Genomic DNA, 25,993 nt, shown 5'->3' with positions numbered 1-25,993 from the left:
TAGGCCTCAATGCTCCCATTGCCAAGTTCCTCTAGAGCCGTTACGATTCCACCCTCTCTGCAGAATGAATCCCTATCTGTACGTTCTGGTTCCTTCCACACTCCCAGACACTGGGAAGTCCGAGTGCCCCCAGTCAAACACCAGACCCCGCCTGGCGGCTCTGGCACATATATTAGTTGCCAGAATCTTCCATGTTTTTCTTCCATCAACAGTTTGGTGATATCAGCGCCAGCTGCCACTGGCAAATCCATCACGTTAAGCCGCAAGAAGTCACACCTGTCAGGCCCAAGCTGTTTATCTCAATCATTTCCCCACATGAAGCACAAACATCAGGCTATTTATTTTCCTTCCTGACATACATAAGGCTGTTAAGAGTCTGAGCGTGCTGGCAGTTCACAAGAAACTAACCTTAATTGCATACTAGAATGCCATAAAATGATGATCAAGCCTCATTAGCTAGGGACCAGATTTTACATTTTTCTCCTCTGACCAAAACTGTTTAAAAATGCGGGGATATTATCTTCTCCCAGGCAGACATAAATCTCAGTGCTGTCGAAATGCCGTTGCTGTAATTCCAGCCTCTCATGCTTGAAAGTGTTCACTGGGGCAGCTGGGAGTAGAGAACTCTCTTCCTTGGTTCCCCCCACCCTCCAAATGAATGATCATCAGCTCGGCTAACGTGAAGGACATAATTCCTATCAAGGATTTTGATTCTAGGTTAATCAGAAACACTTTTGCCCATCCTTGTGGAACGTTTTCCCAGCCTTCCCTTTATCTATATAGGGCACCTATAACTGTGGCAGGCAGACCTGTAATGAGTGCATTACCGCAGCATCCACAACTACAGCCCGAATCGTCTTCCATAGCCATGTCCCCCCCTCACAGCAGGGTGGAGCCCAAAGCTCAGAAGGCCACTTTGTAAACTTTCTTTGGCTCCACCGCCCCTTTCTCTTGGCTGGTGCCTGCTCAGTTTAGGAAAATTCTCTTCTTCTACAGTTGTTGCCACCACTTTTGTGTCAGGTCTTCCCTCTGGCTGCTACTAGTACCCAGCTGGTTTTTTTTTTGCAGGGTCAGGGAGAAGCCGCTTCTCTTCAACACCACACCTCGCTTTGCAGACTTGACCTTCAGAGTAGTTGCGCCTGTGCCTGGCACCTTCCTAAGCCCCCATCATTCTCCCTCCTCTCATCGCCCCACCAGACTAAAACCTGGAATGAAGAAACTCTGCCAGCTTTCCCACGTGCCTTGTTCCCCCCTCTCGCTTCCAAGCAAACTTCCCCCTTCTGAGGTGTGTCTAAAACTGAGTCTTCATAGACATCCACTAAAGCCTCCATCCACACGAATAGAAAGTAACTGCCAGTTAACAGAACGTAGGGTTCGTCGCTGCTCTGAAGGTTTCTAAAAATTTGGATTTTCACAGCAGGAGGCAGGTTTGCTTGTTATCTCTACTTCTAAGGAGACTGAAGTTAGGAAGATGCGAAGTGGGGTCCAGCTGGAAAGAGGTTGTGGTGTGTTTACACGGATAAACAGCACGCAGCACGGAAGCTGAGTGCCGGGTGTGTGCGTGCGTGCGCGTGTGCAGAGCATTCGCGGGACTAAATCTCTGTCGGACAAAAGTTTTTTTCGAGAGATACCACCCCATGTTGTTGAAATAATTGAGCCACAGAAATGTTAAAAACCACGAACCAACTAGCCTCTACAGGGCATCCAGGACTCTGGTCAGGCGCCTTTCTCCCTTCAAAATCCGAACTTTTTGCACGGCACCCACCACCCTCTATGAGTTGATTCATCCCTGTTCCTATTCTATCTCACGGGACGTAACTCGCTGGTTTTTTCCCCGAGAGGTTAGGCTTTGTGACTTCCCAGGTATAGAAGGAGGGACCCTGGACCTGCAGCTACTGGCTGGGGGCCTCACTTTTATGTCTTACTTGCTGGGAGGTCTTAGGCAACTGACTAGCACATTCCGGTTCCCACTTAACGAATAGACTTTTCATTCCCTAGAAAGACACTGAGCGAGAGAGACAGAAAATTGTCTAGTACTAGGAAAGTACGTTGACCAGCCCAGCTTTGTGGACTTAAATCTTCACTCGGTACTTGTAAGATCATGACCCTCCCTAAGTCACCCACCGTCCCTAAGCCTCAGTTTCTTCATTTGTGAAAGCAGAAAAACAGGTTCCCATTTCAAGAAATTTAGAGTGAGGAATAATGAAAAGATAGAAGTTTCTTTGGCCCCGTACAGCAAGCCTAACATAGAGACGCCAATCTTTGCAAAAGGGAAAGAGCTCTAGCACAGAAATGCTGAGTTTTGCACCAAGAAAAAAGTTCTCGCAGGGAGACTGAGTTTCCCAACGGGGAGAGTTCGTTCAGACAGCCAAGCGAGGAGGAGACGGAAGAACAGTTCTCCACATTCACCTCCAGGGAGGCAAAAGGGCTTTTCTGAGGGTATTTATGGGAGAAAGCAGAGGCGTGGGTGAAGTGGGGAAAGGTGATTGGAAATAAGAAAAAGGTGCGGAGTCACTGTTCTGCGCAGGTGCAGCTAAGCTACAGGCTTCGGCTTGGGACATAATTCAAGCTCTTAGGGCGGAGTTTGGGGCCCGCTGACGTCAAAAGGTCACCTAGCGGACACTGGCGCATGCCCAGTCGGTGGGTTGGTGGTCTCAATCAGTCTTAACTAACTGGAGCTGGAACTGAGTGCAGCTGCCTCCAAGTCTCTGAAAGCAACCCGGGCAAACATCTTGTTGAGGCTGCGTGATGATTGGAGGATGTGCAGGTTTTTGGTAAAAACAATTAGAGTTGGCGTGGGGGGGCGGGGTTACAGGTCTAATCGCTTTAGCTGCTGATTACTTTGGTTTCAGGTGTAGGTCAGTGTTTTTGCCATTTTATGGGACCATGAGGTGGCGTAAACTGGTATTGAGAGCATATTAGAAGGAGCCCTGGCTGGTTTGGGCAGTAAGAAATCACGTGACCTTGGACAGGTCACTTCCTTTCCTGATGCTACAGTTTCTTACCTCTGAGATAAGGGGTTGTACAGGGACAACTGTCAGAATCGTTCTCAGCTGTATCCTCTCTGATTCTATGCCGTACCTTTAGCCAAATAGCGTCTTTGAGCCCCTGTAAGTTGTTTTCGCTAAATCTCCAGCAGAAATTCTTATATTTGAAAGAATTTGCCTTATTTCCTTCACATGGATGGTCCAGGGAGTCCGACCATCGGGTTGCAATAAATTGATGTTTTGCTCTGTTTGTTGGAACATGACTTCAGCCTGGGAGAGAGGGCTCAGCACTGTTAGGGTTTTGTTTGTTTTTTGTCATTAATCTTTAGAGATGTGTTCATTAGTCCTTTTTGTTATTCCTATTCATGTCTTTCAAGCAAGTAAGGAGGCTCCAACACCCCGAGGGCCCCCGTGAGCTGTAGAAGTTTGCCCAATTCCTTCTGTTCTCTGTGGAGAAGTTGCCAGTGGGCCTCAGAAGTTCTTTGGGGTAAGTTGCCCTAGCACGTGCGTAGCCTCAAACTGCTCCTTGGGCCCCCTTTGGCCTCTGGCTCTCGTGTCTTAATTGGCTGACAATGGGTCGAATGCAGAGGTGGCGTGAACTGGCATAGAAGGTGTGTTAGAAAGAGCCCTGGATGGTTTGGGCAGTAAGAGATCCATCCAGGCGAGGTGAGAAAAGATGCAGATGTCTGGCTCAGAGAGGACCTCTCTCTGCAGAGGAGTAGGTGTTTCAGGATTCCTAGGTGTGCTCCTTTCCTGAATTTTCCCTTTCTCATGTTCTGCTTTTCCATCTCTGTGTCTTTCTCCTTGTCCACCCCATTTCGTAGTCAGATTGTTTGGTTTCATATCTATAAATACAAAACACCCATGGAGGAGCAGTGACATGGAATAGTGCTTCTCTGTCAAGAGGGTCTGGACTTTGAGGTATCTTCTTTCCTGTGTCCCTTCATTTTTTTTTTCTTTTTTTCTTTTTTACATCTGCAAAGTGTAAGCAATGCAAGTGATGGAGTCAGAGTCCTTGGTTCAGAGTTCTGAGAGCTGTGTGCTGTGTGACCTTGGGAAGGTACTCAACTTCCCTGAACCTCACTTTTCTCAGCCCAAATGTGACATCATCTACACTCAGACAGTGGTGATTACTTTCTAACATGTCCTCCTCCAATCCCCTCTCCTAGAGCAGATGGACACAGCCTTAAAGAACATAAAGCAAGCCTTGAATTTCTTTTTCTAATTTTGCCTCTTTTTAAAACAAAGTAATCAGATTCTTTTTAATTCAATTTATTTAAACTAAAAAAAGAGCAAGTCTTGTTAAATCGTAATTCAAGTTATTTAAACTAAAAAAAAAAAAAAGCAAATCTTGTCATGGCCCTGTTCACTATCCATCTCTGGCTTCCCAAGGCATTTAGAATAAATTCCAAGCTCTTTGTTGTGATCTGTGAAGCCCTGCATGGCCTCACTCTGCACCCTGCTGCCCTTCTCACTAGGCTGCCCTGCAGCATTCTTACTGCCCCAGGACCCTTGCACATGTGGTTCCTTCTGTTCCGAATGGCCTTTCTCTACTCTTCACTTCGCTGATCCTTTGATCCCCAAGTCTCACTTTACATGTCGTCTCCTGAAACAGACCCTCCCTGACTTCCTCCCCAGTCTCAGGCTTCTGATATATTCTTTGTGTCTTTTAAAATTTATTTTTATTTTAAAACATTGTGGTAAAGTATAGGTGACAAGATTTATCATTTTTTTTTTTTTAAGATTTATCATCTTACCAATGTTTCAAATAGTGGTATTAAATACACTCATTTTCGAGCAGCTATCATCATTCTTCATCTCTAGAACTTTTTTTCATCTTCCAACATAGAATCTGTACTTAAACGAAAGCTCCCCACTCCCTTCTCCCAAGCCCCTGATAACCGCTGTTACACTTGATGTCTTTAAGAATTTGACTACTCTGTACCCCATATGAGTTGAATCATACAGCTTTTGCCCTTTTATGACTGGCTTATTTCACTTAGCATAATGTCTTGAAGATTCATCCACATTGTAGCTTGTGTCAGAATTTCTTTCCTTTTTGAGGCTGAATAGTGTTCCTTTGCATGTATATGCCACGTTTTCTTTATCCATTCATCTATGGATGGACACTTGGGTTGCTTCTGTCTTTTGCGTTTCATTTATTATTGTGAGTAATGCTGCTGTGAAATGAGAATATGGTGATATTCTCTTACAGCATCTTGTGCTTTTCTTGCAGATCTTGTGTCTATGTATTTGCTCCCTTAATCCTCCAATAAACTTGAAGCTGTGTGAAAGCAGGAACTGTTAACTGTTTACTGTGACGGATCACCTGCCTTTACAACAGCTGGTGTGTGGTGTTATGTCCTCAACTCCAGAGCTAGCTTGATTGTGTTCAGATCCCACCTCTACTACTTAATAGTTGTGCAATTGTAAGCAAGTGGCTTAACCCCTCTGTGCCCCAGTTTCCTCCCCTATAAGACGGGGACGAGCACTTGCCTCCTGGGATTATTGGAAGGCATATGTGTAAAGGGTTAGAAGAGAGCCTGACCTATATAGTAAATGTTCCGTAAATGTGCACTGTTACTATTGTCTTAGTAGATGCTCAAACATTGATCAAGTCCATATGTGAAATGCATGAGATGACACTGGAGGTGAATGTTTGTTTCCCTTCTCAGCTCTGTCTTCAGTATATGGCTTTGTCGGGCCTGCTCTTCACAGCAGGTGTGGCTGCTGATGCAAGGCATTTTCCGGCCTCTCAGGATGCTCATTAGCACACACCATTAGCAGAGCCTCTCTGAGGCTGTAGTTCTCAGTTTTGTGCACGTTAGAATGACCTGGGGAACTGTATTCAATATCTTGTAATCTATAATGGGAAATAATCTGCAAAAGAATATGTGTATTATATATATATATATAAAACGGAATCACTTTGCTGTACACTGAAATGTTGAAAACAACACTGGAAATCACCTATGCTTCAATTTTAAAAAAAGACGACCTGAGGAGCTTTAAAAAATCCTGATGGCTAGGTTGCACCCAGACCACTTAAATCGGCAACTCTGGAGGTAAGACTCAGTCTTCAATATTTTTAAAGCTCCCCAGGTCATTGCATGTGCAGGCAAGGCTGAGAACCAATGATCTAACAAATGCCTGGGTGAAGCAGAGAGGTTGCATGGGGGTTGGGGGGGGGGCGGCTGCTCAGGCTCAGCTGTCCAGAATCTAAGCACTCCTGAATTTGGGGGAATTCAGGGTAATCTTCAAGAGCAGGCCTGCCACTAGCAGAAGAACCACATGTGGCCGAAGGTCATGTGAAAACATGTTCAACCTCGTGGAGAACATCAAGGAAGGGCAGATTTAAAGACTGGGGTGACTGTCCATTTGCTTCGCATCATATTGGTGCAGATTTAAAAATAATAATACCTAAGGTTTAAGATTATGGGGATTTGGACTCTTTAGGATGGTGTGTCTGGAGGACACTTGAGCATTAAATATCAAAATCTTGATAGGCATTCATTCACATCAGATCTGTTGTGCATGGGTAAACTCACCAGTTGACTGGGCTTGAAAAAATACCGTATTACTTTTTTATGACTATGTGTTCATTCTAAATTAAAGATGCTGAAGTGGTCTGTAGCCCCGCCAATCTAACATTGACTAATGTTCGCTGTCCATCTTTCAGACATTTTTATACATGTGTTTATAAATTTTTAAGAAAATGAAGCATATTATGACTATAATTTTATAATGTGCTTTTTTTTTTACTTTGTCATGTTTCATATATTGTTGGTGCCAAGTAAATATTTCTTACCTGCTTAAATGAATTAGTGTTTTCCAACAATGTAATTTTTAATAACTTGAGATTTGATTTCTATGATGTACCATCATTTAGCTAATCTGGTATTGTTGGATATTTCTATTATAAATTCCTTTGCCATTAATATTTGCCTTAGTCCATTTGGGGAGCTATAGCAGAATACCATAGACTGGGTGGCATATAAACAATAGAAATCCATTTCTTCTCATTCTGGAGGCTGGAACTTCAAGATCAGGCACTCAGCTGGTTGGATTCTGATGAGAACTCTCTTCCGGTTTGCAGATTTCTGACTTTTTCTTGTGACCCCACATGGTGGAAGGGGCAAGGCGTTCTCTCAGGCTTTTTTTATAGGATTGATGCCATCAGGAGGGCTCCGCTCTCATGACCTAATCACTCCCAAAGGCCCCAACTTCCAAATACCATACACGGGGGATTAGCTTTCAACAGATGAATTTTGAGAGAATACAAACATTGGGTCTATAGCAGTCCTCTTGTAGATGAATCTTTGGGTACATTCAGTTATATCCTTAGTGTAAATTCTTACTCTAAGAGTGGAATTATTGGGATAAAGAATATGTACCTGTTTAAGGTCTTGTTTCCCTTTTAGCTTTCAAAGTTTTTTTTTTTTTTTTTTTTTAAAGCACCTGCTAGTAATGACACGTAGCAGTAGTCTATGATGTAAGGAAATAGTAAACAGAAGTGGCAGGGGGGTGGGGGTGGGGGGCAGATACAATTAAAGAGAGGCTCAGTCCAATCCTTAGTAAATCACAGAATGTTTTAGCTGGTTATTATATTTTAGGCACTTTTATATATCCCTGTGTGTGTGTGTGTGTGTGTGTGTGTGTGTGTGTGTGCGTGCACGCACGCTCATGCACATATACCTGTGAGCATATATGGTCTAAGTCCTGCTAATCCCCTCATGTAGGCAGACAAGTTAGTAGCCCCGTTCAGTCTTGACCCATCACTTTGTCCTGACTTTGCTGATTTGCAGAACCCTACCCTGTACCTCGACTCCTGACATCTATTTTTGCTCTCCCACCTTGGAATCTGCATTTGCAGCGATGACCAGTACAGCTGGCCAGCCAGGTGGAAGCCCCGAGTTTGGGCTAGAGAGGAGGATTGTCTGCTGCCAGTGTCGGCTTTCACTGGACCTGCCCAGCTGAGCTGCTTCCTGCATCCCTGTCTCCTGCTGTCGCTACTAAGGGGAATTCACGTTATGGAAGGTGACACTGCTGGGGTGGGCAGCACCTCCATGGTTGCAACCAAAGGGGGGATCTTCCTCTCCCCATGAGTAGGTTTCCAAAGGCCTCCCCGAAGTCCCTGTTCTGCCTCCTCCTCCTCGTGGCCGTCTCTTTCTTTTTCTCCTCCCTCTTTGCTTCAGGAAGCATTTTTTCAAGCAAGAAAATGGAGTCATATGAATTAGAAAAAGGTCACATGTAATGCCAAAAAACTGGGATACAATAACAATGTGCAGCAAAAAGCCTCCAAAGCTTGTACAACATCTGTTTTTTGGGCGATGGAGAAGCTCTGTTTATAGCTTCAACCCCAATCATGCTCTTCAGGGGCTGTTGGGGACTCAAAAACCAAAATGAGAGAGAGACACACAGGGCTTTGGAAGAACATGGGAATCTAAATGGCAGCTCCAGCCACAATTACTCATGAAAAGTCAGAGACGAGGGCAAGTTATTTATTTGATTTTTAATCATAAAAGGCCTCCCTAGGTTAGTCGATTTCAGAGTCCAGAGATAAAGCTGGCTTTCTTGTAAGATGACTGTGAAAACAGGCAAGGAAAACCACTCTATTCCAACCTGGAGGCTGATTGGAAGGGCCTTTATCAAAATGTTATTCTTTTCCAAAAGACATTCATCATGTTCAGCAAGGCTTCGTCGTGGTGTCGCATAGTGAAATCTTGCCTCAGGTTAAACTAGCAGCATTCAGGAAAAAAATAATCCTTCTGACTGCATCCAGGGAGCTGTCACCATGATTAATTAGCCTGGACGGTCCCAGGTGGGTGATAAGGACCAGCGTGCTCTCGCCTCCTGTGTGTGCTTGGTCGATGGTAGGGGCTTGGGCTCAGGTCCCCTGCATGTCAGCCTCCTGTGGGGGGAAATGCACCCTTAGATCTATCTTAGGAAAGTCATCGGGCAGATTTAGGTTTAAAACCGGAGAGGCAGGAGTCCAGGCTGACTCTGTGTCTCATTTGCTCTATGCCCTTGAGCCAGTTTCCTGGTAACCTCTGGAGCTTAGTTTTCTCCCATTCAGCATGGCTCTGAAGGCGCCTCGTGGTCAGGCCACTGTCTCCCTCTCCAACTCCATCGCTTCCCCTCTCCCTCAATAGGACACCACAGCTCCCTGGCCTGACGGGGCTCCTTTCGGGGCTTCCGCCTTTCCCTTCCTCCGCTCGCCTCTCCGGCCTTAACCCAAGCCCTGCCCCCTGTCCGCCACAGGTTATCTTTCCTCTAGGCTTTGCTTGGCTAACGCCTGCATATCCTTCGGGCCTGAACTTAAATACGGCTCTTTGTGACGCCTTGCTGGATCCTCCTCTGTTTGGCAAGGCTCCCTCAGCACCGTATCTTTCCCTAAAGAGGCGCTGGCCTCGCGTATTCTGATGGCTAATTTGGGGCTGCCTCAGCTGGCCTTTGGGCTTCTTGCAGTCAGGCCATGTGTCTAGCTTTTCCACCACTGTAGGTACCTCAGTACACTGCCTGGTACGTGGTCGAGGCTCCAAACATCATGAGGAAGTAGTAATATGAGATGAAATAAGGGGAATCCTGTGAGCCGAATGGCACAAACGTTATGAGGATAACCACTCTGCTCATATCCTAAAATGTGCATCACTCTCACTCCTTCTCACCTCCACACCCGTGCTTGACAGCTGCTGGACTTTTGATACCCATTTCTTGAGAAACAGGAAACGACAAAGGTCCCTGTGAATTAGCAGTGCCTTTGCATTCATTTGTGTTTTATTAATCACCGTGACATCAACATCCACGTGAACATATACATATGTAAGTATTGGAATACTCCAGCAGAGGCTAAGATGGTGTGTGTTTTAAAATTTATTTTTCAGTGTGAGAGGTGAATAAGAATTGCTTTTGGAATCAGGGGTCCCTCCCTTTCCCCCCCTCCCTCCAATTCTTCCCGCTGGGGTGAGTGTGGGCATCTCACAATCACTTGAAAAGTTTCTCTGGAAGGTGAAATCACTTTTGAGTCACCGAGAACTCTTATTATTAACCATTATTACTACTATTATTATTAGTAGTAGTACTATGATGGGTATTACTCACTTAGAAGCGTGATATATAGCCCCACAGTTTGGGGAAAGGGTGTCATCAGGTTCTTTGTGTTTTGAAGGTATATAGGAAAGCTGCTTCACCCTCAAGGGAAGAGAGACCACTGTCCTGGGACCAAGAGCTGGCAGATGTCATAAGCCATCCTGACTCAGTACTGCTGAGAGGGTTTAGACATCAAATAAGCCTAAAAAGCTCAGGCTCCGCGTTCCCATCTTATAAACCTCGGCATTTCAGAGCTTAACCCTGAGTAGCTAAGAACCTCCGTGAGCACAGTGAGTTGCCGTAGCAGCAAGGATTGGACCTGTAGGACCAGTCTTCTGTGGCACCATGGTGGTAGAAGACTGATCAGTCCCTAGCTCTCTGTCTGCTTGGGTGGGAAACCAGAATGACAGCCTTCTGGACAGTAGAAGTCCCTGGGGTTCTTGGACAATGTAAAGGAGGAGCCACTGAGGGGAAGAGAATTGGATTTTCTGCTAATAAATTTGGTGGGGATGGTTCATGAAAACTCAGTGGGAATGAGTTTTACAGATGGGGAAACAACATAAACACAGGCAAGGGTGAGGAAATGTGGGGTTGATGGGGGAACAGGAGCAGCTTGGCTTAGTTTCATTCATAAGGAAGAAGCAGCACGTAACAGTTGTGGGTTTACGTTGTGGAGTCGAATAGAATTGAGGTCCCTTTTTTCCCCCCTCTCTCTTGGTTACTTGCATACTGATCTTTTAATCCCCCCCCCCAGTAATTATTATGAAAAGTTTCAAACATACAGAAAAGGTTAAACTGAGCAGTGAACATATCACTAGATGTTACAATTCATAGTTTGCTATAGTTGTTTCACCGTTTATCTGTCTATCCATCCATCAGCCTATTTTTTTAATGCGTTTCGCAGTAAGTTGCAGACATCAGTCCAGTCTTGCCTAAATCCTTTGGATACACGCCATTAACTAGAGTTTAATGTTTGTGGTTCTTTTAAAAATTTTCCTTTTGAGATAAAATTTTACATACAACGAAATGCACAAATCTTAAGCGGACCATTAAGTGAGTTTGAGGAATGTGTAACCCAGTGCTCTATCAAGATATAAAACGTTACCATCACCCTAGAAAACTCCCTCATGACTCTTCTCAGGCCTTCCCTGCTCCCACAGGCAACCGTTGTTCTGATCTTTTTCCACTGTAAATTAGTTTTGCCTGTTCTAAAATTTTTATAAATGGATTAGTATAGTTTGGGCTCTTTTGTGTAAGCGTACGCTCAGGACAATGCTTTTGAGGCTGCCCCGTGTTACTGCATTCATGGTACTTCATTCCGCACTTTGCACATCCATCGTCCTATTGATGGACTCCTCGGCTGTTTCCAGATCTCGACAATTACAAATAAAGTTGCTTTGAACATTCTCGTACAAGCATTTTGGCAAATAGAGTCTTGTTTCTCTTGGGTAAATACCTGCGAGTAAAATTGCTGGCTCTGTAAGGGAGGTGGTGTTGGGAGACAACATGATTTCTCACGTTTATGTGCATCTGACAAGCAGGTTCACCGACTGCATTCTCCCCGGACTGTTTTGTCACAGATGTTTGTATTGTGAACAGTCTTAGAAGATGGTATGTCTCCCTCCAGAGCAAGGGGCAGTTTTGTGGATTGTCTAGTGGAATAAAGATAACGTCTCCTTCCTGGGCAAAGGTCAGGCAGGTTTACTGCAGTTTAGAAAAGAGTTGGGTTCCCTAAGGGCTTTCCTAAAGGGTCCCTCTCCTGGAATGCCACGCACTATGTGTGCAGTGTCACCTGGTCCTCTTCACGTCCCCCTGTGGTGGGGACTTGGGAGGCCAGCACTGGCTGATACTCGGCCTACTTCCAGAGCTGTGACTAATACATTGTTCTTTGTCTCTAACCCAAGTCGCATGACCTCTGCCAGCATCCAAGGAGCGGTGGCAGGTGGACTTTTTAGGTTGAAGGACAGTAGAAGCTCAGACACTTCAGAGGTTTTGCAGATGTATGCTTAGTGTTTAAGAAGCTGGCAGACCTTTCTACCAAAGTTGTGTACCATTTCCTCTAAGTGAATTCTTTTCCAGCTTGAGTTGGATGTGAATTTCGAATGAGCCTGTCAGTTTCTGTGAAACAGTACACAAGGAGCGATTACTGTTGTGATTGCCTTGATCCTGCGAATCAACTTGGGGACAGTCGATATCTTAACACTGCTGGGAGTTTCCACCCCTAAATGTGATACAGCTCTCCATTGATTTAGGTCATCTTTCATTTCTCCCAGCAGCATTTTGTAGTTTTCAGTATAGAGCTCTTAGATGTCCTTTGTTGAAGTTATTTATGCCAATGTAGTTTATGTTTTTTACACTTTTACAAATTTAACTTTTCAAATTCTAATTTCTTTTTGTAATTGTTTGCTGCTAGTATATATAAATACATTTGCTTTTTATATAATAATCTTATATCCTGTGATTATTGCTTTAAGAGCTTTTTGTAGATTCCTTATAATTATCTATATATACAGTAATGCCATCTGTAGATATATACAGTTTACTTCTTTTTTTTTCTTTCTTTTTTTTTTTTTTTGTCTTTTCAGGGCAGCACCCATGGCATATGGAGGTTCCCAGGCTAGGGGTCTAATTGGAGTTGCAGCTGCTGGCCTATATCACAGCACAGCAGTTTGGGATCTGAGGTGCATCTGTGACCTATGCCACAGCCTATGGCAATGTCAGATCCTTAACCAACTGAGAGAGGCCAGGGATTGAACCTCCATCCTCACGGATGCTAGTCAGATTTGTTTCTGCTGAGCCATGATGGGGACTCTTTTTTTTTTTTTTGGTCTGCACCCCTGGCATGCAGAGGTTCCCAGGCCAAGGATCAAACCCTTACTACAGCAGTGACAACACTGGATCCTTAACCCAATGAACCACCAGAGAACTCCAGTTTACTTCTTGTGTTCTGAACTTGTGTATTATTTTTTTCTTGCCTTTTTACAATGGGTAGGACTTCTAGTACAGTGGTTCAGTGTAAATGAACCCGTTCTGAATCTTAGAGCACAAGTTTTTTGCTCTTTCACTATTCAGGGATATAAGTATAAAGTAAGCTATCATCTTTTTATAAATGTCTTTTGTGGGAGTTCCCGTCATGGCTGTTAACAAACCTGATGAGTATCTACGAGGATGCGAGTTTGATCCCTGGCCTCATTCAGTGGGTTAAGGATCTGGCGTTGCCATGAGCTGTGGTGTAGGTGGAAGATACAGCTCAAATCCTGCATTGCTGTGGCTGTGGTGTAGGCTGGGCGGCTATAGCTCTGATTCGACCCCTAGCCTGGGAACCTCCGTAAGTCGAGGGTGCGGTCCCTAAAAAGACGACAACAATAAAAAAGTCCTTTATGAGACTGAGAAAAATTCCCTCTACTCCTAGTTTGCTGAGAATTTTTAATCATGAAGGAATTGAATTTTGTCAAGTGCTTTGTTTGAATCTTTAAAATTTATACTTTTTTTCTCTTATTGTCTTAATGTGTTGAATTGCATGGATTACTTTTTAAATGTTAAAACATCTTGCAGTTCGGAGATAAATTCACTTGAACATGATGTATTCTTTTTCTCTGCATTGCTGTATTCAACTTGGTAATATTTTGTTAAGAATTTTGCATCTGTGGTGAAAGGAATATTGGTCTATAGTATTCTTCTATGTGCTGTCTTTGTCAGAGTTTGCCTTAGAGTTATGCCGGCGTCATGAAATGAATTGAGAAGTGTGCCTTTTCTGTCCATATTTTATGAAAAAGCTTGTATGAGATTAGTGATTTTTTTCCCTTAGGTGTTTGATATATTGCATTACTGACACCAGGAAACTGGAGTTTTGTTTGTTAGCAGTTCTTTGAAAATGCATTTAATTTCTTCAGTAGGTCTGTGACTGCCTATTTTCTGTTTCTTCTTGTGTCAGTTTTAAGTTGTACTTTTAAAGAAATTTGTCCCGTTAAGTTGCCAAATTCGTTGGGATCATGTTACTCGTAAAATCCCATCATTACGGTTCTTGAGTCTGTCAGATCTATGATGGTAATCCCGCTTGTGTTTCTAATATTCCTACTTGGTGTTCTCTTTCTTTTTATCCCACCCAGTCTTTTAAGGAGCTTATCAATTTTGTTTTTTTGGTCAAAAACTCAACTTTTGGCTTTGTTAATTTTCTCACTTGTTTTTATCTCCATGGGTTTCTTTTCCTATCTTTACTATTTCTTTCCTTCTAAGTTTCCTGTAGTCTTCTTCTTATTATTATTTTTTAATTTTTTAAAGTTGGGACATTGGGTCATTGACTTCAGGCCTTCTGTTATGGGCTTCATTGTGTCTCCCCCCAAATTCTAGCTGGGGTTGTATCCGAGCTGTAGCCGCTGGCCTATGCCACAGCCACAGCAACACCAGATCTGAGCTGTGTCTGCACCCTACACCACAGCGCACGGCAACGCCGGATCCTTAACCCACTGAGTTAAGGATGCTAGTCAGAATTGCTTCTGCTGAGCCATGATGGGAACTCCTCCCCCAAATTCTTAGGTTGAAGTCCTAGTCACATGCTGAAGTCCTAACCTCAGACTGTGACTATTGGGAGCAAGGGTTTTTAAAAAAGTGACTAAGATTGAATGAGGTAGTTAAGGTGGGCCCTGATCCAACATGACTAATGTCCTTATTAGAAGAGAAAGTTAGGACACAAAAGGATACGGAGGAAAAACCATGTGAAAACATAGAGATAAAATGGCTATCTATAAATTTAGGAGAGAGACCCCTAGAAGAAACCTGTTCCCGCCAGTACCTTCATCTTGAACTTCTAGTCTGCAAAATCATGAGAAAATACATTGCTGTTGTTTAAACCACTCGGTCTGTGACATTTTGTTATGGCAGCCTCGACAAATTAATATACTCATCTTCTCTTATAATGTAAGCATTTAAATCTATAGATCTCTCTCTGAGCCATGTTTCTCCAGTTGTGATGTATTATTTTTATTCATTTCAAAATATTTTCTCATTTCCCGTACATTATTATTATTATTATTATTGCCCATTGCTTTATCTGGAAGTATGTTGTTAACTAATTTCTAAATATTTGGAGTTCTTCTTTCTACCTTACTGGATTTTACTTTGCATTTTATTTTGCCGTGGTCAGAAACCATACCCTGCATTGCTTCAATCAATTTATGTTTACTGAGACCTGTTCCAGAGCCTCGTGTGTAATCTGTCTTGGCGAGCGTGCCATCTGCACTTGAAAAGCTTATGTGTTAATATTGATGTTATGTTCTGTAAATACCAGTTAGGTTAGACTGATTGATAGTGTTGCTCATATCTACTATGCATTACTTATTTTTTGTCCAGTTCTGTCAGTTTTCCGAAAAGAATGTTTAAATGTTTAACTCCAGTTGTGAAACTGTGCATCCTTCAATCTGTCAATTTTTGCTTTATTTACTTTGAAACTTTGTTATGAGGAGCATATACATTGATGGTTTCCTAAAAAAATGGACCCCCCAAATGAACCATTTCTACATTATGAAATGTTCTTCTTCAACTCTATACAATGTTGTCTGTCTTGAAGTCAGCTTTGTCTGTTATTAATATGGCCATTCCAGACTTTGAAAAACTCACGGTTTCCAAATGAGACAGGTTGGGGGGCGGGTGGAGGGATGTGCTGGGGGTTTGGATGGAAATGCTATAAAACTGGGTTGTGATGATCGTTGTACAACTATAAATGTAGTAAAATTCATCGAGTAATTTTTAAAAATATTGCCATTCCAACCTTCTTATGCTTGCTGTTTGCATTGCTAATAATTTTCTGTTCATTTACTTTCAGTATGTATGTGTCTTTATATTTAAGTTTGTCTTTCAGAGGCAGTGTAGGGTTGGGTCCTGCATTTTAAACCTCTTCGGGTAACTTCATCCCTTTAGTTGGAGTCTTAGTCCACGAACATTTAATTTAAATTTTGAAATGGCTGAATTCGGTACCACAACATCACTAGTTGTTTTCTGTTTGTGCCTTTTAATTTTTGTTTCTCTATTTCTCATTCCCTGCTTTCTTTTGAATTGGCTGAATATTGTTTAGAATTACACTTTATTGCCTTTTTAGCTGTATCTCTTTGCATTAGTTTTAGTGACTTCTGTGGAGATGATGGTTACACATCCCTAACTTTTAACAGATAGTGAGGATGAATAATGTTATATTTCATCCTTTATGCTATGGTTGTAATGTACCCACCATGTAGTATTATAGTTCTTACTTTAAATGATTGTATTTCTAAAGAAATTAAGAGGAAAAAAGTAGTCCTTTGTATTTACCCAGATATTTACCATTTCTGATGCAATTCATTCCTCATTGAAGATCAAAGATCCCACTTGCTGTCCCACCCAACCCTTTTTTTGGTAGTGCAAGTCTCCTGGCAATGAATTCTCTTAGTTTCTAATGATCTGGGAATGTCTTTATTTACCTGTCATTATTGAAGTATCTTTTTATTAGATATAGAAATCTGTATTGACTAATACTTAATGGATTTTTTTTCCTCACTGTCTTCTGGCTTTGATGAAAAGTTAGTGTTTAGTTGAATTACGGTACCTTTTAGGTAGTGTGCCATTTTTTTCTCTGGCTACTTTCAAGATTTTCTCTTTATATTTGGTGTCATCAGCCTTTCTCAGATGTGCCTAGGCATGAGTTTCTTTGTATTTATCCCCTTTGGTGTTCATTGAGCTTCCTGAATCTGTTTTTCATGTCCTGCACAAATCTGGATTTTTTTTTAAAGTTACCATGGCTTAAAATTTTTCTTCTACCCATTCTCTGTCTCCTCTTCTTTTTTGACTTCACATATTCATGTTAGCCCTGTCGATGTTGTATCATGGAGCCCCTTGTTCTCTTTGCAAAATTCTTTTTCTCTTTGTCCTTCATATTAAGGTTATTTCCATTGATCTGTTTTTATATTCACTGTCCACTGCTAATCATATTGGTGCAGTTTTTAATTTTAGGTATTTATTTTTTAGTTTTAGAATTTCCATTTTACTATATTGAAAATATAATCCTCTAGTGAGGTTTACTGTCTTTGCCTATGGCATAGTTTTTCTTCATATTCTTAAGTATAGGCAAATAGCCACTCTAAACACCTTACTGTTAATTCCAGTATCTGGGTCATCTCAAGGTGGTCTTCATTAATTCCTTTTCTCTCGAAAATACATCCCATTTTCCTGTTTCTTTGTATGTTGATAAATTTTGGATTGTGTCCTATTCCCTGTAAATGATATTTGTTGTTGTTTTTCTAGTGGGCACTTTAGTTTGGCTGGACTTTGAGGCACACATTGCTTCCTGATAGTGGATGGCAGATCCCATCCCAGTTGAATCTTTTATTCTTCCCTAGTCTGCTTGGAGTCTGCTTCTGATATTCATGATTCAGAGCTTAGCTAGAGATTTGGGCATGGTTTTATTTTATGTTTTTTGTTTTTTAATTGGCTGCACCCATGGCATATGGAAGTTCCTGGGCCAGAGCTTGAATTTGAGCCATGGCTGTGACCTGTGCTGCAGCCGTGGCAATGCAAGAGCCTTTAACCCACTGCAACAGTCTGGGGATCAAACCTGTACCTTTGCAATGACCTGAGCCGCTGCAATCAGATTCTTAACCCACTGCACCACAGTGGGAACTCCTGGGCACGGTTTATATATAGAATTTAGGGCCCTCTTTCTGGCTTTCTTTCCTGGGATTGTGCTCCACACTTTCCAGTGGCTGGGATCACCCCCAAACTCTATTCTTCGGTTCTTTAAGCTAGTAAGACTGGGCTTTCTGTTGGCCTTTAGTCTGTCCTCTGTGTTGACTCCCTTCCCCTCCAGTACTTTTTTTGCTTTTATTTAGTCTGTGTTGCCTTCAAGTATTTGTTTTTAAAGTTTTCCCAGAGTTATTTTAGTTCTGTTCTGTGAGAGTATTGGTCCTATAGAAGCTACTTGGTTACTATATTGGAGGCTAGACCTGACTTTGATTCTTAGATCTGCTACTTACTGACATCTTTAAACAAGTTGATTAATCTCTGGGACTTACAGCATCCCCAGCTGTAAAATGGAGATGATGATGTTGTGATGATAGTAATAATTCATATAGTCAGGTTGAAGATTAAATAATGTGAAATACTTTGAAGAGTACCTGGCATATCTGCCCAGTAAGTGATAGTTATTAACAGTTATTAGTACAGGTGCAAAAAACAGCGGAAGATAGAAAGGTGGTTGGATGTGGAGGCAAGGAATTCTGAATTTTATTTGAAATGCATAATAATCTATGGGGTGCTGGTTTTCCTACTGTGGTTTGGACCTATATAATCGATTCCTCGAAAGCTAAAATCCTCTTGAACTTCAGATGTGATCGTGCCAGTGGTGAAGTTTGAAATATTCTCTGTATCTTCTCCCTGCGACACGAGCAACGCCGCCTTTAAGATTTGTCTCTCCTACGTGGGCAACCATTTTTTCCACCTTTCAGGATGCCTCCCTCATGTGTCTCCTCTTGTGCTCTAAGGGGCCCAGACTGAACAGTCGAAAGGTTTCGTGGGTGCCGCAGGGCACAAGGCTTCTTCCATCAGATGTCTTAGATTCATGGCCTGGAGGCCTCGTTGGATGTTTCCATTTCAGTCTTTGTGCTGAGTGAGGACACTCAGTATCCACGTCTGTATGAGATGGAAATCAAGGCAGGTTGTCCCTAATCAGTGGGTGACCAAATGGTGACGATTCTGCATTGCAAATATCCCTCAAATCTTGCCATTCTTCTCCATCTGGACACTGGTCTCACTCTACCTCCGCTTCTCCTAGCTCTCATGGGCACATTTCCAGCTGCTTTTATTCCAGTCACTCTTCCCCCTAGCCTCTCATTCCACCTGTTCTCCCCCGACTTCGCTGTTATTAATATCTCCAGCTATGCCACTTCCTTGCTCAAAAGCATGAAGTATTACAGGCTATAAGCTTGCAAGATTCCTAAGCATTGCTGTCAAGGGTCTTCATGTGCTGGACACTTAGTCGTGCATTGACTAATCCATCAGTCAGAGTGTCTTTCTGTGTCAGTTCTGTTCTTTAGTTAATAACGACAATAATAAAATAATAATTTCTTCAGTCTTCCAGAGTCACTTGTTATAAGATTCACTTTCAACTTAATAATAGCTTTTCAGGAGGAAAAGAAACAATACTACACTAAATAAATTCGTGTTTTAATTGTCAGACACATTGTAATTCCAGAAACATTGAAATGTGAAAAAGTCACAGGTCTGAGAGTTGAAGACACATCCTAATAGGTACTGTTTACTAAGTGTCTAATAGGTACTGTTTACTAAGTGTCAACAAAGGACACATACAGATTTAGCCTAAGAGTATTTTCATGTTTCCTTCTGCCTCCAGGGAGCTCTCAACCTTGTAGTCCTGCTCCTCTATGTGGGACTTTCTAGATTGCTCTTTTGTGCTAAAATTAAAATTCATGGAATATGTTTGGTTCAAGCCTGTTGTGCCTGCAAAGAGACTAAATGGTCACTGTGTAAAATTTGCTATACTTTAAGGAAAAAAACTGTTGTTGAAAATAGAACCAAAAAAAAAAAATTCCCCCCACGTATTTGTTGTATATTGCTGGCCCAGCTGAGGATTAATTATTTCTGCTTCTCAGGCCGAGTGCAGGGGTGAAAGATCTGCCTTTTTTTTTTTTTAAATCCAAGAATGTCATTTTCTTTTTTTCTTTTTTTCTTTTTTTTCCAAAGCATTACCAATGCAGTTATTACATCAAGGTAAATTAAATACTTGGGTTCCAGGCTAGGGTTTCATTTAGTCTTTTTTTTTTTTTTTTTAACCATTTTTCGCCTCTAAATATTTGACCCACTGTTTGAGTTGGGATTAAGCCGTCATAGATCTTGATTAGATGAGGGAAAAGGCATTAAAATGGACAAAAGAAGTGAGGCTAATTGACATTTCCAAGTGGTTTTCCCTTCACAACTGGCCCAAGGAGATTTTGCGAGGCAGAATGGTGATGCTTTCGTTTTGCAGCCTTCTTTGTGCTGGCCTGTGAGACCCCTGACCAGGCCTCACCCCGGTCAGTCGCTCTGTTCTTGGGATGTAAGCCAGGGGGGCTTTGTTGTGAGCGTCTCCACACATTTAATGGGACTTCTGTTGTCTGTGCTCCGAGGCTTCCAGACCCTCTGCTACATTTCATTTGGAATTCATCTGATGTGGGCTGTTCTCCAGGCTTAATGACTGAAAGGTCCTTTCCAAAGGGGAAAGAATTCAGGGGTAGAATTTAATAAAGTTTAGTATGAAAGCTAATTCTTCATAAAATCCTGAAAAATTTCCCCCCAAGTCCAGACACCAGGACTATCATGGCCCTCAGGACTTCATCTCTGCCCCCCTTGCCTGGGGCCTGTGGAGTGTAAGCTGCGTATCTGCATTTGTAAATAAGGAATAACTTCTTGACAGTTTAATGGGGTTGGAGAAAATAATTGCCTCTTTTTGGGGGGAGGGGAGGGGAGGGGAGAGTGGCTCTTCCTATCCGGTCCTGCTGTGGTGAACCATGACGGTGCATTTGCTCGAGATAAGATCCTTAAAGTGAGACTAAAACAAACACGAAGATAATCTTATTCCATTTCTGGGCTTAGACTGTCTACCGAGGAGAAGTACGTTCATTGTAAAAATGAACAGGATTCCTGGCTGGGCAGTGGTGGGGGGAGCTGAGCAGGAGAAGACAGAAGCAGCCAGCAGTGGGGGCCCTTGTGGACATGGCCACTTTTCCATCCCACCCCAGTGACACCTCCCTTGATTTCAGCCTCAGTGAAGCTCAGGTTCATCCTCAAGGCTATCATTTAAAATTTGCCTTTGAACTTGAATATCCTTTCTTGCTTCTCTGTTTTGGTAATCCCTGCCTATACCTCGAAGATCACCTCTTTGGGAAATGTCCCAGGTACCCTTCCTTTGTGCTCTCCTAGCACTTTGCTCAGTGCTCCTTTTGACCTTGTTGGCAGCGTGATAATGTCTTTGCAGGAGAGCTCCTACAGGGGACGGTGAGCCGGTTGAGGACAAGGACCAAGTAGCCCTTCATTTGGTGATGTGCAAATGAACGCAATCATTTTGGGATACGCATCTGAGAACTCTCAGATTTCTCAGACGTGTACACTGCGCTGGAGACGCAAAGCAGAAGGCGTCAGACAGCCCTCGTGCTCGGTTGGTCTAGTGAAGGAGACGGAAAGCATGGTGACCAAAGAAATCAGCGCTACAAAGGAAGCAAACAGGGTGCTGAGATAAAGAAATGGGAAGGCCATTATATTATAAAGAGGGCCCATGAGGATGTTCCTCTGAGGACGGGCATCCAAGTTAAGATCCCAAGAAGGAGGAACTAGGACAGAGTGGCATATTGACTGCTCAGTAATTAACGGGATGCATGACTCTAAGTGGGAGGTCCTTATGGTTTACTGTGTTGAATTAAAAGTACTGCTGAGAGTGAAGTCAGAATATCTCCTAGTCGATGTTGGTACTATCTCCAATCTAATGACAGTGGCTGCCTGGAGCAGTTTCAGGCAGGACTGTGGTTGTATCTAAGCTCAGAGGAAAGAGTGCCGTGATCAGGGAGTGAGGTCGGCTGTGGGTGTGGAGATAATGGTGCCTCGAGAGCTGGACCCTTTAGGCTTCCGTTGAATGGTCAGACTGGAAGCACGTATCATTTCTCCCTGCTTACTGCTAATCTTTCCTTTTTGTTCTCTGATTCTTCTCCCAAAGTTTTTCCACTCATCTATTCTCCATTCAGTCAGCTTATGATATTTTCAGATTTTCCTAACTGTAAACATACATGTGTGTGTGTGTGTATACATGTGAGGGTATGTGTATATAAAAAAATATATATGTGAGTATGTGTACATGTGTGTATGTCATGTCTAATCACTGTACACACGTGCATTTCCAGTCAATTCAGTCTCACCTTATGTAAATAGCACTACTCTCCTATGACACTTATTCAGTAGCACTTACAGCTTGTTCAATAGTACGGCTCCCATATGACACTCAAATTACTCATTCTAGTCTTAGCCGGAGCAAATCTTTTACCTTATCTGTGTACAACTGCTTTAAGCAGCTTGGTAAATCCTGAGAAAATGGATTTGATCTGAATCTAAATCTTAGCTCTTTTATGTATTAGTAATAACTTCCCCATGCTTTACATGTAAAAATTAGATTTAATTATAATAATAGATATCCCGTATTCCTTACAAAAACATCAGAAGATCAAATGAAACAGTGCATGTGAGTGCATTTGGAAAACTTGCGCAGTTTCAGAAATGGATTTATTCCGTGAGTTCTGAATTACCTATTTCATTTTTGGTACTTTTTTTTTTTTTTTGCTTTTTTAGAGCCACACTTGTGGCGTATGGAAGTTCCCAGGATAGGGGTCAACTCAGAGCTACAGCTGCCAGCCTACGCCACAGCCACAGCAATGAGGGATCCAAGCCATGTCTGCAACCTACACCATAGCTCATGGCAATGCCGGATCCTTAACCCCCTGAGTGAGGCCAGGGATCGAACCTAAAACCTCCTGGTTACTGGTTGGATTCATTTCCACTCTGCCGCAATGGGAACTTCTAAGGCTACTGTTAATTCAGTGCACAGTAAATACTTTGAAATCATGTCTTGCTTGCTAGGGAAGTAGGCTAAGGGAGAGAGTGGTGTAAACTCCCTGACTGGAAAATGTCAGCTATACAGAAGGCACGTCAACTAATATGAGAGGAGTTCCCGTCATAGCTCAGTGGTTGACGAATCTGACTAGGAACCATGAGGTTGCAGGTTCGATCCCTGGCCTTGCTCAGTGGGTTAAGGATCTGGTGTTGTCGTGAGCTGTAGTGTAGGTTGCAGACGCAGCTTGGATCCTGTGTTGCTGTGGCTCTGGCGTAGGCTGGCAGCTACAGCTCCAATTAGACCCCCTAGCTTGGGAATCTCCATATGCCATGGGTGCAGCCCTAGAAAAGACAAAAAAAGACCAACCCCCCCCCCAAAAAAACTAATATAAGAAACACAATGTGAAATTCACCTGTCTTCGTGTAGAGCAAAAACACAAGCAGGAAGTCAAAGGGAAATGGCTCCAGATTCTGACTCCTGCAACCCAGTAGCTGCATGACTTGGGAAAGGTACACCTCTTTGAGCCTCATGAAGCAGAACCAGGCCCTTTTCTAGGCACTAGGGATGCAGCATTGAAAGTAAGATCCCTGTCCTGATGGACCTTATATTCTGGGGAAGAAGCTCAGCAAACTGAAACAGGATAAAAACAATGAAAATTGCATCTAGTTACATTCTAGTCAAACAACAGAAAAGCAAAAATAAAGGAGAAATCTTAACATCAGTCAGAGAAAAAAAAAACCTGACATGTTACATAGGTGAGAAGATATTTCATCTGACTGTTGACTTCTCAGAAACCATGGAAGCCAGAGTCTTGCCCTGTCTTGTGCAAAAAGCATTTTTAAAGTGCTAAAAGAAAAAAGAACTGTCAATCTAGAGTTTATACCCAGCAAATATATCCTTCAATAATATAGGCAGAATAAAGACATTTTCGGATAAAGAAACCAAGCAAATTCATTGCCACCAGATCCGCACAACCAGAAATGCAAAATGAAATTCTTCAGTGTGAAGGAAAAGGATGTGCAGATCTCTAGGAGTGGGGAAAAAGAACCAGAAGTGATAATGGTCTGAAATGCATTGCAGCCTGATAAAGTTGTCATCAACACTAAATTTACACATAAGGAAAACCTGGCAGAGAGCGTTTTTAAAGTCTTAGCCATAGTCATACATGTAGAGATAGCAGTGCTTCTCTTTGAAATGCGTCATTTCTTCCTTTGACTACATCAACCTGTGTCTCAAAATTTATTTTCAGAAGTGGAAGTAGAAGATTTAGAAGAGAAGGCACACCCTTGTCCTCTCTTCTCTGGGTGAAAAGATCATGAAGCAGAGTCAAGAGCAGTGGAGAGTCTGGTGTTTCGGAAGAGGATGCAGGATGACACGGGGGCGGGGGGGGGGGGGCACTGGCAGGGCTGTTGCAGTAGAGCACCGCTTTTTCCCCTCCTGTGTTTCTAAGAGACTTCTCTTTAGCTTAGACTTTGGGCAAGTATTTATTAGCAACTGCTATGTTTCTCGCAAGGCTGAGAGCTGGGGAGACTGAGCTGAAGGAAGCTTGGCCCTTGGTGAGCTCGTGGTGTTGACCCAGATTGGTTGCGTCGAAAGGCTGGTGGGCTGGTGGAACCCACTGCAACGACACTCTGGAGAAACTGCTTGCTGTGATCCAAGACCCTCTCTGCCTAACTTATCACCCACGTTTAGGCCACACGGGCCATCCGGCCAAGTCGGTTCTCCTTGCCACCATCTCCTGGGCTGGACTCGGCTACTTCTCTGTGCTGCAATATTACTGTCTCCTCAGCCTAGCTGTGTATAGTTAACATTAAGACTAAACCTAGTTTACCCTTAATCTGATTTCTCTCCTTTTCCTAATCTCTCCCCAGCCTAGCTTTAACCCCAGCACTCAGCGGTTCTGTTTCAATATTTTTTGTTCTTCAAGGGCCAAATACTATCTTCCTTCTTCAAAGCAGCCTTCCCTGATTTCTGCAGCCATGGAGCACTGGAGCTCACAGAGCATGGAACTTTCTCAGGCCCTTCCCTACACCGGTTCTTTCTTTTTACCTTCTCTTGCTCCTCCTTCAATTTTTTTTTTTTTTTTTTTTTTTTTGCTTTTTAGGGCTGCACCTGTGGCATATAGAAGTTCTCAGATTAGGGGTCAAATCAGAGCCAAAGCCACTGGCCTACACTGCAGCCACAGCAACGCCGGATCCAAGCCACTTGGGATCTACGACCTACACCACAACTCATGGCAACGCCAGATCCTTAACCCACTGAGCGAAGCCAGGAATGGAACCCATGTCCTCATGGATCCTAGTCAGGTTTCGTTAACTGCTGAGCCACGAAGGGAACTCCCTTCAGCTTCTTCTTTTTCTTCCTCTTCTCCCCCTCCTCTTCCTCCTCTTTCTTCTCCGCCCCCTTCCTCCTGAGGGCTAACACGTACTGAGGCCCTCCTCCTGGGTGTCAGGCACCATGTAGATGCTTTTATACATTACTTCAGTCAATCTTTACACCATGTCCATGATGTCATCTGCATTTTACAAATGAAGAAGCCAAGGTTCACTGCGATTCGGTCCCTGACCCAGGCACCCCAGTTATCTTCAGCACCTCGAATACCTTCTCGTGATGTCTTACTGCATCCCTGACCCTTTGGGAATCTGGTGTGAGTTAGAGTCTTGCACATTCACTTGCACAGCAAGTTGTATTCGTGTTTTTCTCTCTGTCTCTCCTGTCATACCTTAAAGATCTGGGTCCTGTTTTAGTTGTGTCTTCTGTCTGCTCAGAACAATAGCTCCGATAGATATGCTGATTGGCTGAACTGAGGGGGTTTGGTATTCTGAGGGTGGATGTGATTAAAACAAATAGCTGGTAAGCTCTTTAAGGTTCTTTGCAAAGCTGAAATAAATTAGATCAGGCCCAGTTATTGTGGCCAAAACTCTAATCAAAGAATGCAAGTTCAAGAGTTCCCTGGTGGCTCAGTGGGTTAAGGATCCAGGGTTGTCACTGCTGTGGCTCAGGTTTGATCTTGGAAACTTCCTCTGCTGTGGTTGCAGCCAAAACACCAAAAGAATGCAAGTTTCAGTGGAGGCCCTTGCAACATGCTCCCGTTGCACGTACATATCCCCTCTTAGTTCTGTTGTAAAAGTGGAGGCGAATCCCTAATTGCTCTAAACACTTGAGGGGGAGAAAACGTGAACTGATTTTTCATGCAATAGGTGAGGCCAGGACAAGTGAAACCGAAATGAGAGTTTTGCAAATATGAAGAAGTTTTTTTTTAGCTTGGGCAGAAACTCAGAATCAATAAAATTTCCTGCAG

General features: G+C 43.0%; 1 long non-coding RNA gene across 1 annotated transcript in view; it reads left to right on the top strand.

The window, feature by feature from the left end:
- The first annotated feature begins 2,650 nt into the window (after nt 1-2,650).
- Nucleotides 2,651-25,993, top strand: part of LOC125131653 (uncharacterized) — a 113,817-nt gene continuing 90,474 nt past the window's right edge. The window contains exons 1-2 of the long non-coding RNA XR_007136005.1: nt 2,651-2,774; nt 3,365-3,474. This is a non-coding gene — a long non-coding RNA (uncharacterized LOC125131653). The remainder of the gene's footprint in view (nt 2,775-3,364; nt 3,475-25,993) is intronic.

This window comes from Phacochoerus africanus, chromosome 7 (genome assembly GCF_016906955.1).
Source record: "Phacochoerus africanus isolate WHEZ1 chromosome 7, ROS_Pafr_v1, whole genome shotgun sequence".
Lineage (NCBI taxonomy): Eukaryota > Metazoa > Chordata > Mammalia > Artiodactyla > Suidae > Phacochoerus > Phacochoerus africanus.
This window is presented reverse-complemented; position numbering and strand designations above follow the sequence as displayed.